The sequence below is a fragment of the Macadamia integrifolia genome, chromosome 2 (genome assembly GCF_013358625.1).
Source record: "Macadamia integrifolia cultivar HAES 741 chromosome 2, SCU_Mint_v3, whole genome shotgun sequence".
Classification (NCBI taxonomy): Eukaryota; Viridiplantae; Streptophyta; class Magnoliopsida; order Proteales; family Proteaceae; genus Macadamia; species Macadamia integrifolia.
The window spans coordinates 6,496,590-6,512,015 of NC_056558.1; the positions used below are offsets into that span (position 1 = coordinate 6,496,590).

The following is a 15,426-nucleotide window of genomic DNA, read 5'->3' on the forward strand; positions in this document are numbered from 1 at the left end:
ATTGGTCTTGTGAGTTGGGGAAAACTTCTTAAGGAAGACAACTGTGAACTGTTCCCATGAGGTTATGGAATTTGTGGGTAATCCATACAACCACTTCTTAGCTTGGTCTTTCAATGCAAAAGTGATAAACCTAAGCTTAACAGCATCATCAGAAAGCTGTTGGATCTTAATTAGAACACATACCTTTTTAAATTCCCTTAGAAATAGGTATGCATCCTCAGAGGTCAACCCATGGAAGTGGGACAACATAGTGATGTATTGAGATTTGAGTTCAAAATTATTGCCCTGGGCTTGTGGTAGAACTATACAGGAAGGTTGGGCTGTTCTAGCAGGGTAGAACCTATCTTTCAGAGATTTAGGTGAAGGGTTTTGCTGTTGGTCTCCCATATTGAAGGGTTTTAGAGAGAGCAAACGTATAGGGTCACTACTTGTTGGATCTCTTCTTTCTAACCGATTCTTAGTATTACGTACCCACTTAACACTCATGCAACAGAAAAACTTTCCACAACTAAAGTAAGACAAGCACAAAAGAATGGATAGCAAAACTTTTTGATGATTTTTTTGATTTTTTTGATTTTTTTATTTATTTATTTTTTATTTTTTTTTTTTTGCTTTTTGGGAGTTTACCGACAAGGATCCGGGGTTGCTCAGGTCAATTCCTGAGGTACTGCTACAGGGCGAAACCTGTCTTTATCATACTGTGAGGCATGGTGACCTCCACTGATACAACTATTATTGCAAGTTGTTATTCTCAGGAATTCAATAAAAAAAAAAGAAAAAATATAAAGCAAAGCAAACAAAGCACTCCGATTTACCAAAAGAAAGCAAAAAATAACATAGAATTGTCTCCCCAGCAACGGTACCAAAACCTTGTTAGGATTTGAAATGTAACCACAAGTGTATGGATTAGTGTAGCTACGGGTCAAACACAGGGAGAACAACCACTTTATTTTTGGCTTCTTTTAATAATGCGAAAGTGAATAGATTAATGGTTGTGATCTAATTCTAACTACCGTCCTAAATATATGTATCTAAAATAACGTCATAACCATTCGTCATTTAATAATTTAAATACACAAGCCACACAATTAAAATTAAATAAATAAATAACCTACACAATTAAAAAGCAATGAAGAAAAAAAATGTTGAAATAAAAATAAAGTAAAAGAAAGAAATAAAGCTAGAGAGAGGTTCACAAATAGGTTTTTCTACTGATCCTGAGGAATGCATCATAATATGAGGTTTCCTACTTGGCCAGAGACTCACTCTTACAAAGCTTACTCTACTTGGCTTTAGGGAAAGGGAGGTAATTAAAATAAAAATAATAAAATGATGGTTCTATGGCTAGGAGGGGCAAAGCCAACACATACACTAGCCATGAACCTTGGGAGAAAGGGATAGCAATAATGAAATGACTGAAATTAAAATCCTAAATTAAGAAAGAAAGGGTAGTCAGAAAAGAAAATGAGAGGGGGGAGAGAAGACTATTAAAGAATCCAACCTACCTGAATCAATGCTTGAACTTAAAAGCTTGGGTGATTTGAGATACTGCCAACCCTAAAAGCCAGATCTGGAATGAACCAAATCTAAAATTTCTAGGCTTAGAGAAAATAAATTAAAAAAAAAAAAACTGAACTTGAAAAAAATAAATGCTCCACGTCTCATGATCTTGTCACCTAGATCTAAGCCTAGAACTATAATCTTAAAAATTACAACTCAATTGCATAAATCATAAACATAAAAGGCTGAATAAAAAGAAAAGAGTGCTTGCATTAATTGAAATAAAAATCTATTACAAAAGTGATTAAAGCAAAAACAAAGAAGAACTAAAACTAAAGAGAGAGAGAGAGAGAGAGAGAGAGAGAGCAACTAAAAAAAACCATAGAAGAAGAATGAAATATCTCTCCTCCTCTTACATGAGTTGTATTTATAGGGAATGGGGAGGTAGGGTAACAAATATCTCTTTCCTAAAAGGGGAAAACCCACAGTTGGTAAGTGATATCTTTTAAGACCAAAAGAGAAATAAATTTAGAGAAATTTCCTATAAATATTTTTTTGCTTATTTTCTTTCCTTTTTTTTATTTATTTTTATCTTCTTTTTCTCCCTCTCTTCAAATCTTGCGCACAACCCTTGTTGGCCGATTTTTTTTTCCTTGGACGATATTCCTTCTTTCTTTGTGTGATTTAGGCAATCTTCTAGTGATGATGTGGAGGAGAAAGAAGATTTTGACAAGATTTATTTCTCTTTTTTTTTCTTCTTACGCAAGAAACCCTTTCCACGATTTTCCTTGCTTTGAAGATTTGGACAATCTTCTAATTTGATGTGGAAATCCCCTCCAAGCCCTTAGTGCTTTAAGTGAGTGAAAAGAAAAAAATCTTCAACCAAATTTATCTTCAAAAAAATTCTCCAAAAAAAAAGACAACCATGAGATTCGAACTTGAGACCTCCAGGTGAGCAAGGGAATTTTGCACACTATAGCTTACCAACTATACTAGGTAGTTGTTGTTGTAGAGATATAACACCTGATAATGCTTAAGGCCTTTAAAATACAAAACATGCAAAAATAGAGTAAAACCCAAGATAGCTCCATTCTAAATATGTAAAAATGCATGCTTTACTACTTAAATTTCACACATAAATGTGCTCATCATAACACCAAGAGGTAAATTCTGGGAATACTTACCTTGGTTATGATGATCAATTCGGTGAAATTTAACATCAACTTCCAAGTCATTGATATATCAGCTTCCTTCAACATACTATTAGGGAGGCTATGGTTACATCATGCTAAGGCTGTGTCATCAAGCCTTCACCAGAAAATCAAGTTCATTTATGAAGGAAAAGTGATTGTCGTCTCAGGGGACCTGGAAGTAGTTAATACTGTGGCCAGTATAGAGGAAGGGGAAGAGAAGATAGAAGAGGTCCGCCTCGATGGATTTGAGATAGAAGGCACTTGTGCCGTGATTGCAAAAGGGGCGGTCAAAGAAAATAGCTCGATTGACTATGAGGCAACATTGAGCCCTCCTATGGGCCAAATAATGAAGAACATGAAGTACTTCCCTAGTATGGGATTGGAAAAGTACGCACAAGGTGTATCCAAGTTACCAACCCGAGTTGTCAACAAGGGCAAGAATGGATTGGGGTATTGTTAGGATTTAAAATGTAACTGCAAGCATACGGATCAGTGTAGCTATGGGTCGAATACAGGGAAAGCAGCTACATTATTTTTTTTACTTCTTTTAATAATACGAAAGTGAACCGATTAATAATGGTTGTGATCTAATTCTAACTACCGACCTAAAAATATGTATCTAAAATAACGTCTTAACCATTCATCATCTAAGAATTTAAATACACAAGCCACAGAATTAAAATTAAATAAATAAATAACTGAAAATAAACACCCCACGTAATTAAAAAATAATGAAAGAAAAAAATGCTGAGATAAAAATAAAGTAAAAGAAAGGGGATAAAGCTAGCGAGAGACTCACAAGTAGGTTTCTCTACTTAGCCCGAGGGATGCATCATAATATGAGCTTCCCTACTTGACCAGAGAGTCACTCTTATAAGGGTTACTCTACTTGGCATTAGGGAAAGGGAGGCAATTAAAATAAAAATAATAAAATGATGGTTCTATGGCTAGGAGGGGCAAAACCAACACATACACTAGCTATGAATCTTAGGGGAAAGGGGAAACAATAATGTAATGACTGAAATTAAAATCCTAAATTAAGAAAGAAAAGATAGTTAGAAGAGGAAATGAGAGGGGGGGAGAGAAGACTATTGAAGAAGCCTACCTACCTGAATCAATGCTTGAACTTGAAAACTTAGGTGATTTGAGATACTAACAACCCTAAAAACCAGATATGGAAATAACCAAATCTAAAATTTTTAGGCCTAGAGAAAACAAATCTTAAAAATAAAAACTGAATTTGAAAAAGAAAAAAAAGATGCTCCACGGCTCGTGATCTTGTCACCTAGATCTAAGCCTAGAACTATAACTTTAAAAATTATAACTCAATTGTATAAATCATAAACATAAAAGACTAAATAAGAATAAAAGATTGCTTGCATTAATTGAAATAAAAGCTATTACAAAAGTGATTAGAAAAAAAAAATAGAAGAATTAAAACTAAAGAGAGTGAGAGAGAGGGAGAGAGAGAGCAACTAAAAAAAACCCTAGAAAAAGAATGAAGTGTCTCCCCTCCTCTTACATGAGTTGTATTTATAGGGAATGGGGAGGTAGGGTAACAAAGTTCTCTTTCTTAAAAGGGGGAAAACCACAATTGGCAGGTGAGATATTTTGAAACTAAAAATGTTAAGGTGGAGGAGAGAGAAGGGAAATAAACTTGGAGAAATTTCCTATAATTTTTTTGCTTATTTTCTTTCTTTTTTATTTTTTATTTTTTCTTGCACAAGAAACCCCTCCCACAATTTTCCTTACTTTGAAGATTTAGACAATCTTCTAATTTGATGTGGAAATCCCCACCATGCCCTTAGTGCTTTAAGTGAGTGAAAAGAAAGAAATCTTCAACAAAATTCTTTAAAAAAAAAAAAAAAAAAAAAAAAAAAAAACAATCATGAGATTCAAACTTGAGACCTCCTGGTGAGCAAGGAAATTTCGCACACCATAGCTCATCAACTACACTAAGTAGTTGTTGTCAGAGAGATATGAAGTCTGATAATGTTTGAGGCCTTTAAAATACAAAACCTACAAAAATAGAGTAAAACCCAAGGTAACTCCATTCTAAATATGTAAAAATGCATGCTTTACTACTTAGATTTCACACATAAATGTGCTCATTAGAATTTCCCCACACTTAGACTTTGCTAGTCCTCGAGTAAAAAAAAAAAAATACTAAAATGTAAATAACAAAAAACCTAACTCACTTTCGTAGGAATCACGGTTGTACTAAGTATTTGCAACAAGCCTTTAAACCCCTAGGTCACTCCTAGTGGATGAGTTGTGTCTCATAGGTGTTTACAGTGAATGTACACCCAAAATTCAGAATAAACAAATCCCAACCTTGGCTAAAGGTAAGGGCCATACGGATCCTGAGCAAAGATAATTCTTCTTACAAGGGACCCCCACACTTGAACTTTTATTATCCAATATCAATTCCAGGCACTAGTATATTTCTTAATTTGGAACTCACCTCGTCTCTTCCAAAATATCCTTATCTTAAGGCAAACCACTTGTGAAGAAATAGAGAACTAAGGACTAAGGCATTGGAGTGTTTTTGACCAAACATGTTACCAAGGATTAATGACATTTGCACATTTTTTCTCCTTTTTTCGTTTTATAAACTCTATTCTAGTCCACTACTTTTGGCCTAAAGGACATAGTGGAGCAAACATCAGACACCCAAGTTACTATGTGGCTTCAATTTTTGCATATGCCCACAAAGACAGTGATGCTAGAGTTCTTTCAGAAGTTTTCTCCTTAGGAATTTCGATCAAGATACCACGCTTCCTGAAGCTTAATGCCCTATCTAGTTCCAAGGAAATCAACTCTTATTCTTCTTTATAACACATTTCACACTTCATCTAAAATTGTGCATTTGTCAATTCATGCCAAATTAAAAAGAAGGTCTCAACTCCAAATCAAAAGTACAAGGAACCCACAGTCTTACATATGGTCCAACACCATAAACAGGGGTCTCTTATTTAAAAAAAAAAAATCCCATCTCAAGACACAGGCTTGTTTCTTTTTTCTCAATAGGGTGTTTTTATGTTTAAAATTGGTAACTTAATCAAAAATTTTATTTTCATACATCAAGCAACTGAATGGTATGATCATTAACTAAAAGCCAAGGTAGGACTTCATCCTTAACAAGATAAAAAACAAAAGGAAAACAAGTAAAACAAAGTGGAAAAAGCAAAAACTGGTTTCCCTCCCCCACACTTAAGTCATGTAATGTCCTCAATGCATGGAAAGAATTAAAAACAAAGACAATGCAAGGGGGTCATACCTAGGTAAAGTCAATCATCTATGTATAGAGGTTCATGAAATCTATGACCTTTTCACTACCAGTAGTAGGAAACTCGAGGAACGGTTTCAAACGCTAAGCGTTAACCTTCGAAATTACTCCTGTTCTTAGATTCAGAATCTCCACAGCCCCATGGGGATATACATTATGGACAATAAATAGGCCATCCCATTGGGATATAAGCCTACCAGGGAAAAGATGTAATTGAGAGTTGTATAATAAAACCTTATCACCAATTGTAAAAGATTTTCGTAGAATGTGCTTATTATGGAAGGCTTTTGTCTTCCTTGTAAATCCTAAAACTTTCATAGGTATCATTCCTAAGTTCCTCTAATTCAGATAGTTGGAGCCTATGATGAATTCTCACATTAGACAAATCAAAGTAGAGCTTCTTGATGGCCCAAAAGGCCTTGTCCTCTGATTCAATTGGTAAGTGACAGAAATTTTCATACACTAAATGATAGGAAGACTGACTAAGGTAGGTCTTGAATGCAATCCGATGGACCCACAAGGCATTAATGAGCCTAAGGGACCAATCCTTATGGTTGGGATTAATAGTTTTCTTCAAGATTTGTTTGATTTGCTTATTAGACACCTCCACTTGGCCACTATTTTGGGGGTGATAAGGGGTAGATACCTTATGGGTGATCCCATACCTTTTCATTGAGGCCTCAAAAGGTTGATTACAAAAATGAGTACCCCTCACTAATTATTGCATGTGGTGCACTAAAGAAGAAAAAAAATGTTCTCTTTGAAAAACTGGACCACCACTTTGTGGTCATTAGATTTACAAGATATGGCCTCTATCCATTTAGAAACATAATCAATGGCTAAAAGTATGTACAAATTCCCAAAGGAATTAGGGAATGGTCCCATGAAATCAATGCCCCATATATCAAAGATCTCAACTACCAAAATAGGGTTAAGGGGCATCATGTTCCTCTTATTGATACGACCAAAAGACTGACAAGTGGGACAAGCCTTGTAAAAATCAAAAGTATCTTTAAAAAGAGTGGGCCAATAAAATCCATATTAGAGAACCTTTGTGGCTGTCTTCTTAGGTCCAAAGTGTCCACCACATACATGATCAAAGAAAAAACAGAGAATAGAATATTGCTCATGATCAAGAATACATCATCGGATAATCTGATCCGGACATATCTTAAACAAATAAGGATCATCCTAGAAAAAGTACTTAACTTGGGAATAAAACCTATACTTATCTTGGGTGGACCAATGATCTAGAGTCACACCTAAAACTAAGAAGTTGACAATGTCAGCAAACTATGGTTCACTGGACACTGTAAATAACTATTCATATGAAAACTTCTCATTGACTAGAGAATCGATACTCAAGGAATTGGGAAGCCAGGATAAATGATCTGCAACTAGGTTTTCAACTCCTTTCTTATCCCTAATTTCTAAATCAAACTTTTGCAAAAGTAAAACCCACCAAATGAGATGGGCTTTGGCATCCTTCTTCTGAACTAGGTATCTATGAGTAGAATGATCAGTATACACCACCACATGTGTACTAATTAGGTAAGATCGAAACTTTTCTAATGCAAACACAGCAGCTAAGAATTATTTTTCAATGGTTGTATAATTGAGTTGTGCATCATTTAAGGTCCTACTAGAATAGTAAATGACAGTGGCAACTTATTAATCCTTGGACCAAAATCGCTCCTATGGAAAAATCCGAAGCATCACACATCAATTCAAAAGGTTCAGTCCAAACAGGTGGTTGAACAATAGGTGCATTGGTCAAATGCTTCTTAAGTTGCTTGAAGGATTCTAGACACTATTTAGAAAACTCAAAAGTTTGATCTTTGGCAAGTTATGAAGTGAGAGGTCGGGCTAACTGGCTAAAGTTCTTAATAAACCTTCTGTAGAAGCCTGCATGCCCTAGAAAAGACTGGACATCCTGAATAGATTGAGGAGGTGATAAATTATCAATTAAATCCACTTTGGCTCTATCTACTTTAATTCCCTCCTTGGATATTACATGGCCTAAAACAATACCAGATTTAACCATAAAATGACATTTCTCCCAATTCAAAATCAAATTCTTAGATATGCACCTTTTCAAAACTAGAGAAAGATGATGAAGACATTCAGAATAGGAATTCCCATGAATTGAAAAGTCATCCATAAATACTTCTAATAATTTTTTGACCATATTAGGAAATATGCTCATCATGCATTGTTGAAACATAGTAGGGGCATTGTAAAATCCAAAGAGCATACGTGTCACACCCCGCTCCCAGTAGACCCAACTTACCATTAGGAATACAGGTGGTGTGAGTAAGACACGTACCTGTCTCACAAACCTACCAAGATCTCTGATAGCAGTACCTTAAAATTTTCACAATCTCACAACATAGACCAACACAAGCAGCGAAATCAGAGTATAGTAGCAGAATTATAAATAAAATGGAGAAATATCTAATGATAAGATAAGAGTAATAACTGAGTTATTCTATTACATTCATCTATGACATATAATATAATCTCAAAAAAATATACAAACCACAACTATATCTACAAATATCAAAATTTGATGTACAATCTCACACTGCAACGTAAGCACAGTGATTGTAAGCACAATCCTGATTATGCTCCTCCATTTCTGGCATCCACCAGTCACTCATACCATACTCCAACCTAAAATATTCTGGGTCACTTGCCATTGGCACCACGGTACCTACATCATCATCCAAAAAGGGGTGTTTACGTGGGGTGAGTTTTCCAACTCACTCAGTGAGGGGTGGGGTCAAACACATCCAAGCAAGATGATAGCAATAATAATTTATAATGCACGATTGTGAAAATTAAACACATAGTCCATGATGCTCGTGATGCAGTTCATTTGTTTATTATCCACATAACAATACAAACTAAGTCTGGTGAATGCTACTACAACACATTAGGCTATATCCCTCATCTCATTAACGATATTGACTATGCAGCGATACAAACCCTAGCCATGATTAGAAGCATGCTGATCCCCATATGTGTCCATGGGTCACCTAGAAAACCCCTGATAACCCCCTTCTGACAGTCATGACACCGGTAACACATCGACCACGCCAGACAGGTTCTTGCCTCCGGTAACAATCAGATTGTATAGCAAGAGTGGCACTTTGAAAAGGCTCATCAAACATACCACAATGGGTTATCCAACACCTCAACCCCTGTTGGAAAGGGTGCATAGCATAGGGAGTGATACCTAACTACATATATACTACATGCCTTCATAATGATACAGTTAGTATAGATTACACGATATCGGAGAGACCTTGGCCACAAAGTGTAATCCATCTCCAAATACAGTCCCGAGTACATGATACCAAAGAGACCTTGGCCACAAAGTGTAACCCAAGATCATTTACCTAATCTAGCATGCAAATAGTAGTTGAGTATGGACTTCGTAACACCAGTAAGACCTCGGCCACGAAGCTTATCCATTTAAAAATATAGTCCCGAGGTACATGATACCAGCGAGACTTGGGCCACAAAGTGTAACCCGTGACTACAACTAACTCTAATGCACATAATCAATGCATGAATGCAACATGCATACGACAATCACAGAACTGGTACCACCTCAGCCACATCGGATCCCGTCATACATTTCCATATAATTCATATCATGATCATAAAATGATAATTTTAATTAAACATATAATTCTAAGCATGTGAGTAATTAAATAATTAATAAAAATTTTAAAAATAAACACAGTCCATCCCTCACCTTGTTGATCTTTGTTTGGTTTAGGCCACAGATCAATCAAATCAATTTTGACTTTGGGGCATGTACACATCACTATCCTAGACACAAATGAAATTGTACATCAGTATGCATCAAAAACATTGGGAGGGACCTACACAAGTCACCCCTAAAATGTACAAACACTGTCACCCAATAACAGTAATGTAACCGGAAACAACCATCGGAAACAGGGCATTTCCACCTAAAATATTAGACCTGTTTCTAGTGGAAGTGATAGAGAGCACATAAGGCTCCATGTCCACTAGAAATATGCCATCGGAAACAGACCCAGTGGATCCGATTGGCTGTTTTTGGTGGAGGTACAAGATAGTCCAATAATTTGGGGCTTTTCGACTTGGGCCCGACTACTGGGATTTGTTTTGTTGAATTTGTAGGGGATGTTCCTAGTATCATTCTAAGCCAAGAAAATCCTAATTCTACTAAGCCATTTGGGAGATACATCGATTGAATGATAGAAACCCTAGTTGGTCTTTTAGAATTACATGTTGTCGGAGCTCACCGGGATTGGTTCGAGCTCAGCAACAATACCGGGAGGGTAGAACACCCATCCTACAACCTTAACATGGTGTGTACACCAAGATTATATCCATACCTAGCTTTACCTAGGTCAAAATGAAGAGAGAGAGTGGCATGGGAGGTTGTACTTACCTCTGACAACGATTCCAGCAACAAGGTGGCAGCCGGCACCAAGGTAGCCCTCCAACCTTCTCCTTCTTCCTCTTCTTCTTCCTTCCTCTCCTCTTTCTCTCCTCTCTTATGTTGGGCGCAAGGGAAATGAGGAAATGAATCCTCTTTTTCTAACTTATAACTTAAGTTGGGCCTTAGGGTCTGTTTGGTTTAAACCCCTTTTGAATTAATCAGGTTAAAATGAGTTTCGGGTCACGAGGACCCACACATTTAGGTCCATAAGGTGTTCACATCAAGAGGAATGTGTGGAGGATGATTTGGGATCATCCAAAACCATTTACGATGCGAGTGGTGGGACCCACAGGCATCGAAACCTCAACAACAGCTTATGGACCCACCGGATGCAGGCACCGGATTCATACCTAGGCTGCTTCCGGTGGCCAAGATAGCTTGTTATCCAATAGTTGGCCTCACATGAGTGGCGGCCCTTAGACATGCTCAAAGCCTTTTGAAAATTATGATATGTGTCAAAAATCAAGTGTGAGGAGTCGGGTTACTTATCGTCTGGGATCGAAAGGTATGAATCCTCTCCAGTTAGATAGGCATGCAATACAGGAACATTTGGGGTCATCTCTAGCCCTTCGATAATACACAATCGTGAGCCAAAACCCATCGTACTTTCAATCTCTGATCCAAGGCCTGGCATAACAGTTCAAATTAGACTGGATTAAGGCATGGGTGTAACAATAAGCCTGTAAGCAAATGTTCCATATAGGCCTGTAAAAGTGGTCTTATGTTGGTCCTCTAAAGCAATTGGGATCTAGGTATAGCCGGAATATCCATCAAGAAAATAATAGTATTCATGTCCAACTAACCTCTCTAATATTTGGTCAATGAATGGCAATGGGAAGTGGTCCTTCCCGGTTGCCACATTAAGTTTCTTGTAGTCTATGCACTCTCTCCACCTTGATTGGATATGGGTTGGAATTAGTTCATTATTGTCATTGGGAATTACAGTCATACCAAACTTCTTAGGCACTACATGAACTAGGCTTACCCATTGGTTGTCAGAAATAGGATAAATTATTTCATAATCCAAGTACTTTAGGTTTTCTTTCTTAATGGCTTCCATCATTACTGGGTTAGCTCTTCTTTGGGGTTCTGTGGATGGTTTGGAATCCTCCATAAGATGTATACAATGTTGCACAATAGAAGGGCTTATACCCTTGATATCAGCCATGGTCCAACCTAGAGCTTCCTTATTATCTTTTAACACTTTAAGTAACTCCTCTTCCTGGCTAGAAGTCAAATTTGAAGAAATTATTACAGAAAGAGTCTGGTTAGGCCCTAGGAAAGCATATCTCAAATTAGATGGCAACTCCTTAAGATCTAGCTTAGGGGGCTCTACTATGGAAGGTTTGGAAAGGGGTCCTAAGGGCTCCACAGGTGTGAAGACTTAGGACTTCAGAAAATAAACGTTTACTATCATCATCCAACTCATCCATACACTCTTGGAATTCTGAATCAAAATTAATATCAAAGTTGGTAATTAAATCATCAGAAAAATCTAAAAAATCATCAAGCATATTGATCTCTTCTTTTATATGTGGTTTCTTGCCTCTCCTAAACATGTTAAACTCAACAGTTTGGTTGCCAAAAGATAATCTTAGGAAACCATTCCGATAGAATGGTCTTCCTAGAATTATTGGGATCTCATCCTTGGTTGAGAAGGGCTTGGTATCTAATACAATGAAATCAACAGAGAAAATAAATTTCCCCCACCTTTAGTAAGACATCCTCAACCATCCCTTTAGGAATTTTAACAGACCTATCCACCAACTAAAGAGTAGTTCTAGTGGTTTTCAATTCTCCCAATCCTAGTTGCTTCTACACATAGTAAGGTAAAAGATTCACACTTGTGCCAAGGTCAAGTAAGGTATGATCAATATAGGTGTTGCCTATGACACAAGCTATGGTAGGGCTCCTTGGATCCTTATACTTGGCTGCTATAGGCTGAGTAATTTTGGAACTAATGTTACCTGCCAAGAACGCCTTTTTGGGCACACTAGTGATACACGTTTGTGAGTACACAAATATTTCAGTACCTTTACATAGGCGGGGATCTAGGATATGGCATCCAAAAGAGGGATGTTCACTTTTACCTTTTTGAAGACTTTTAAAATTTTATCCATGGAAACAGTCTTCTTTTTATTTACCAAGTGATTAGGAAATGGGATAAGAGGAACATGAGGACTATTAAGGATTTGCCCTTTTTCAGAAAATTATTTTTGGTTTCCTTAACCAATTCATCTTTAGTTTCTAAAGAATCTTTAGGTTTATCAAACGAACCTAGAACAAGAGGCACACTTGTGTCCTCAACTGAAGGAGAGTTAACAGGAGTAAAGGATGGGGAAGAGTTAGGAACACTCTGTTGGTACTCTCTACCATTCCTAAGGGTATAAATAACATTACATTGGTTGGAGAGCCCTTGTTGGGTTTGACCTTGTACTACATTTAGTGGTGCATTTGTTGGTGCTTGTAAGCTAACAGGCTGATGATGCCTAGCGTTAGGCTCTGGTTGACTGGGTAAAGTTCCCTTCTCCCTCTCACTCATAATTGAGACAACTTGGGTGAGTTCTATCGTAAGATTTTGGTGGCTTGTCATGAGGGCCATATTTTTTTTCAAGTCACTTATTCTACTTACCTCTCCAGTGTCGGTAAACCCAGGGGATTGCTAATAAGATGATAGGAGAGGGGCCCTAGGAAAACTAGCCTGAGGTCCTACATTTGACCTAGGAAAAGTATTTTGGAAAAAAGATTATTGTTCAAAGGGAGGCCCTTGGGGTCCAAGTTGACCTTGATTATGGAAATTGGAAGGCCCTACTTGGTTGCCCTGATTCCAGGTGAAATATGGGTGATTTCTCCATCCTAGGTTATAGGTGTTACTATATGGATTATTCTAGTATAAGATATTAACACTATCATTAGAAGTGCCCCTAGAGGTGTTGGGGCATTCTTCTATGACATGTCCAAGGGACTGGCACAAAGCACAAATCTTAACCAAATTGACTGATGATGGCTCTCTAGGAACAATAGCCTTAATCCTCTTGATTAGGCTATCTAAATGGGCTTCCTTGGCTACTATCCCATCCATAAAATATCATTTCCCTCTTATGATTATTTCACTATCTTGGGTTGATTACCACTCACGGGTTTTGTCAGCTAAGTCAAGTAAGAATTCCCATGCCTTTCCTTCATCTATAAAGGATATGAATCCCTCAGGGCACATAGACTCTATAATTTCTTTAGTTGGGTAATCAATACCCTCATAAATTATTTAACATAAATGCCATAAGTCTAGGCCATGGTGAGGGCATTCTTAGAGTAAATCCTTGAATCTCTCCATAAGTTTGGAAAAGGACTCACTAGGCTTTTGCCTAAACTGAAGGATATCACTTCTAAGCTTATTGGTCTTGTGAGTTGGGAAAAACTTCTTAAGATAACTGTGAACTGCTCCCATGAGGTTATGGAATTTATGGGCAACCCATACAACCACTTCTTAGCTTGGTCTTTCAATGCAAAAGTGATAAACCTAAGCTTAACAGCATCATCAGAAAGCTATTGGATCTTAATTAGAGCACATACATGTTAAAATTCCCTTAGAAATAGGTATGCATCTTCAGAGGTCAGCCCATGAAAGTGGTGCAACATAGTGATGTACTAAGATTTGAGCTCAAAATTATTACCCTAGGCTTGTGGTAGAACTATGCAGGAAGGTTGGACTACTCTAACAAGGTAGAACCTATCTTTCAGAGATTTAGGTGGAGGGTTTTGCTGTTTATCTCCCATATTGAAGGGTTTTAAAGAGAGCAAACGTATAAGGTCACTACTTATTGGATCTCTTCTTTCTAATCGATTCTTAGTATTACACACCCACTTCACACTCATGCAATAGAAAACTACCCATAACTAGAATAAGACAAGCACAAAAGAATGGAAAGAAAAACCCTTTTTTTAATTATTATTTTTTTATTTTTTATTTTTGGCTTTTTGGGAGCTTATCTGCAGGGATCCGGGGTTGCTCAGGTTAATTTCTGAGGTACTGCTACAGGGCGAAACCTGTGTTTATCACATTGTGAGGCTTGGCGACCTCCACCAATACAACTATTATTGCAAGTTGTTCTTTTTAGGAATTTAACAAAAGAAAAGGAAAAACAAAATAAAGCAAACAAAGCACTCCGATTTACCAAAAGAATGCAAAAAATAACATAGAACTGTCTCCCCGGCAACGGTTCCAAAAACTTGTTAGGATTTAAAATATAACTGCAAGCGTATGGATCAGTGCAGCTACGGGTCGAACACAGGGAGAGTAGCCACTTTATTTTTTTGCTTCTTTTAATAATGCGAAAGTGAACTGATAAATAATGGTTGTGATCTAATTCTAACTACTGTCCTAAACATATATATCTAAAATAACGTACTAACCATTCGTCATCTACGAATTTAAATAAGTAAGCCACATAATTAAAATTGAATAAATAAATAACTGTAAATAAACACCACACGCAATTAAAAAACAATGAAAAAAAATACTAAAATAAAAATAAAGTAAAAGAAAGGGAATAAAGCTAGAGAGAGGCTCACAAGTAAGTTTCTCTACTTAGCCCGAGAGATGCATCATAATATGAGCTTCCCTACTTGACCAGAGAGCCACTCTTACAAGGGTTACTCTACTTAGCTTTAGGAAAAGGGAGGCAATTAAAATAAAAATAATAAAATGATGGTTCTATGGCTAGGAGGGGCAAAGCCAACACATACACTAGCCATGAACCTTAGGGGAATGTGGAAGCAATAATGTAATGATTGAAATTAAAATCCTAAATTAAGAAAGAAAGGATAGTCAGAAGAGGGAATGAGAGGGGGGAGAGAAGACTATTAAAGAAGCCTACCTACCGAAATCAATGCTTGAACTTGAAAGCTTGGGTGATTTGAGATACTGTAAACCCTAAAAATCA

General features: G+C 36.9%; 1 non-coding gene across 1 annotated transcript; it reads left to right on the plus strand.

Annotated features, from left to right (window-relative positions):
• Positions 1 to 13,770: 13,770 nt before the first annotated feature.
• Positions 13,771 to 13,877, plus strand: LOC122072414. Its single transcript, XR_006138430.1, has one exon. It is a non-coding gene; the product is annotated as a small nucleolar RNA R71 (small nucleolar RNA).
• Positions 13,878 to 15,426: the final 1,549 nt, after the last annotated feature.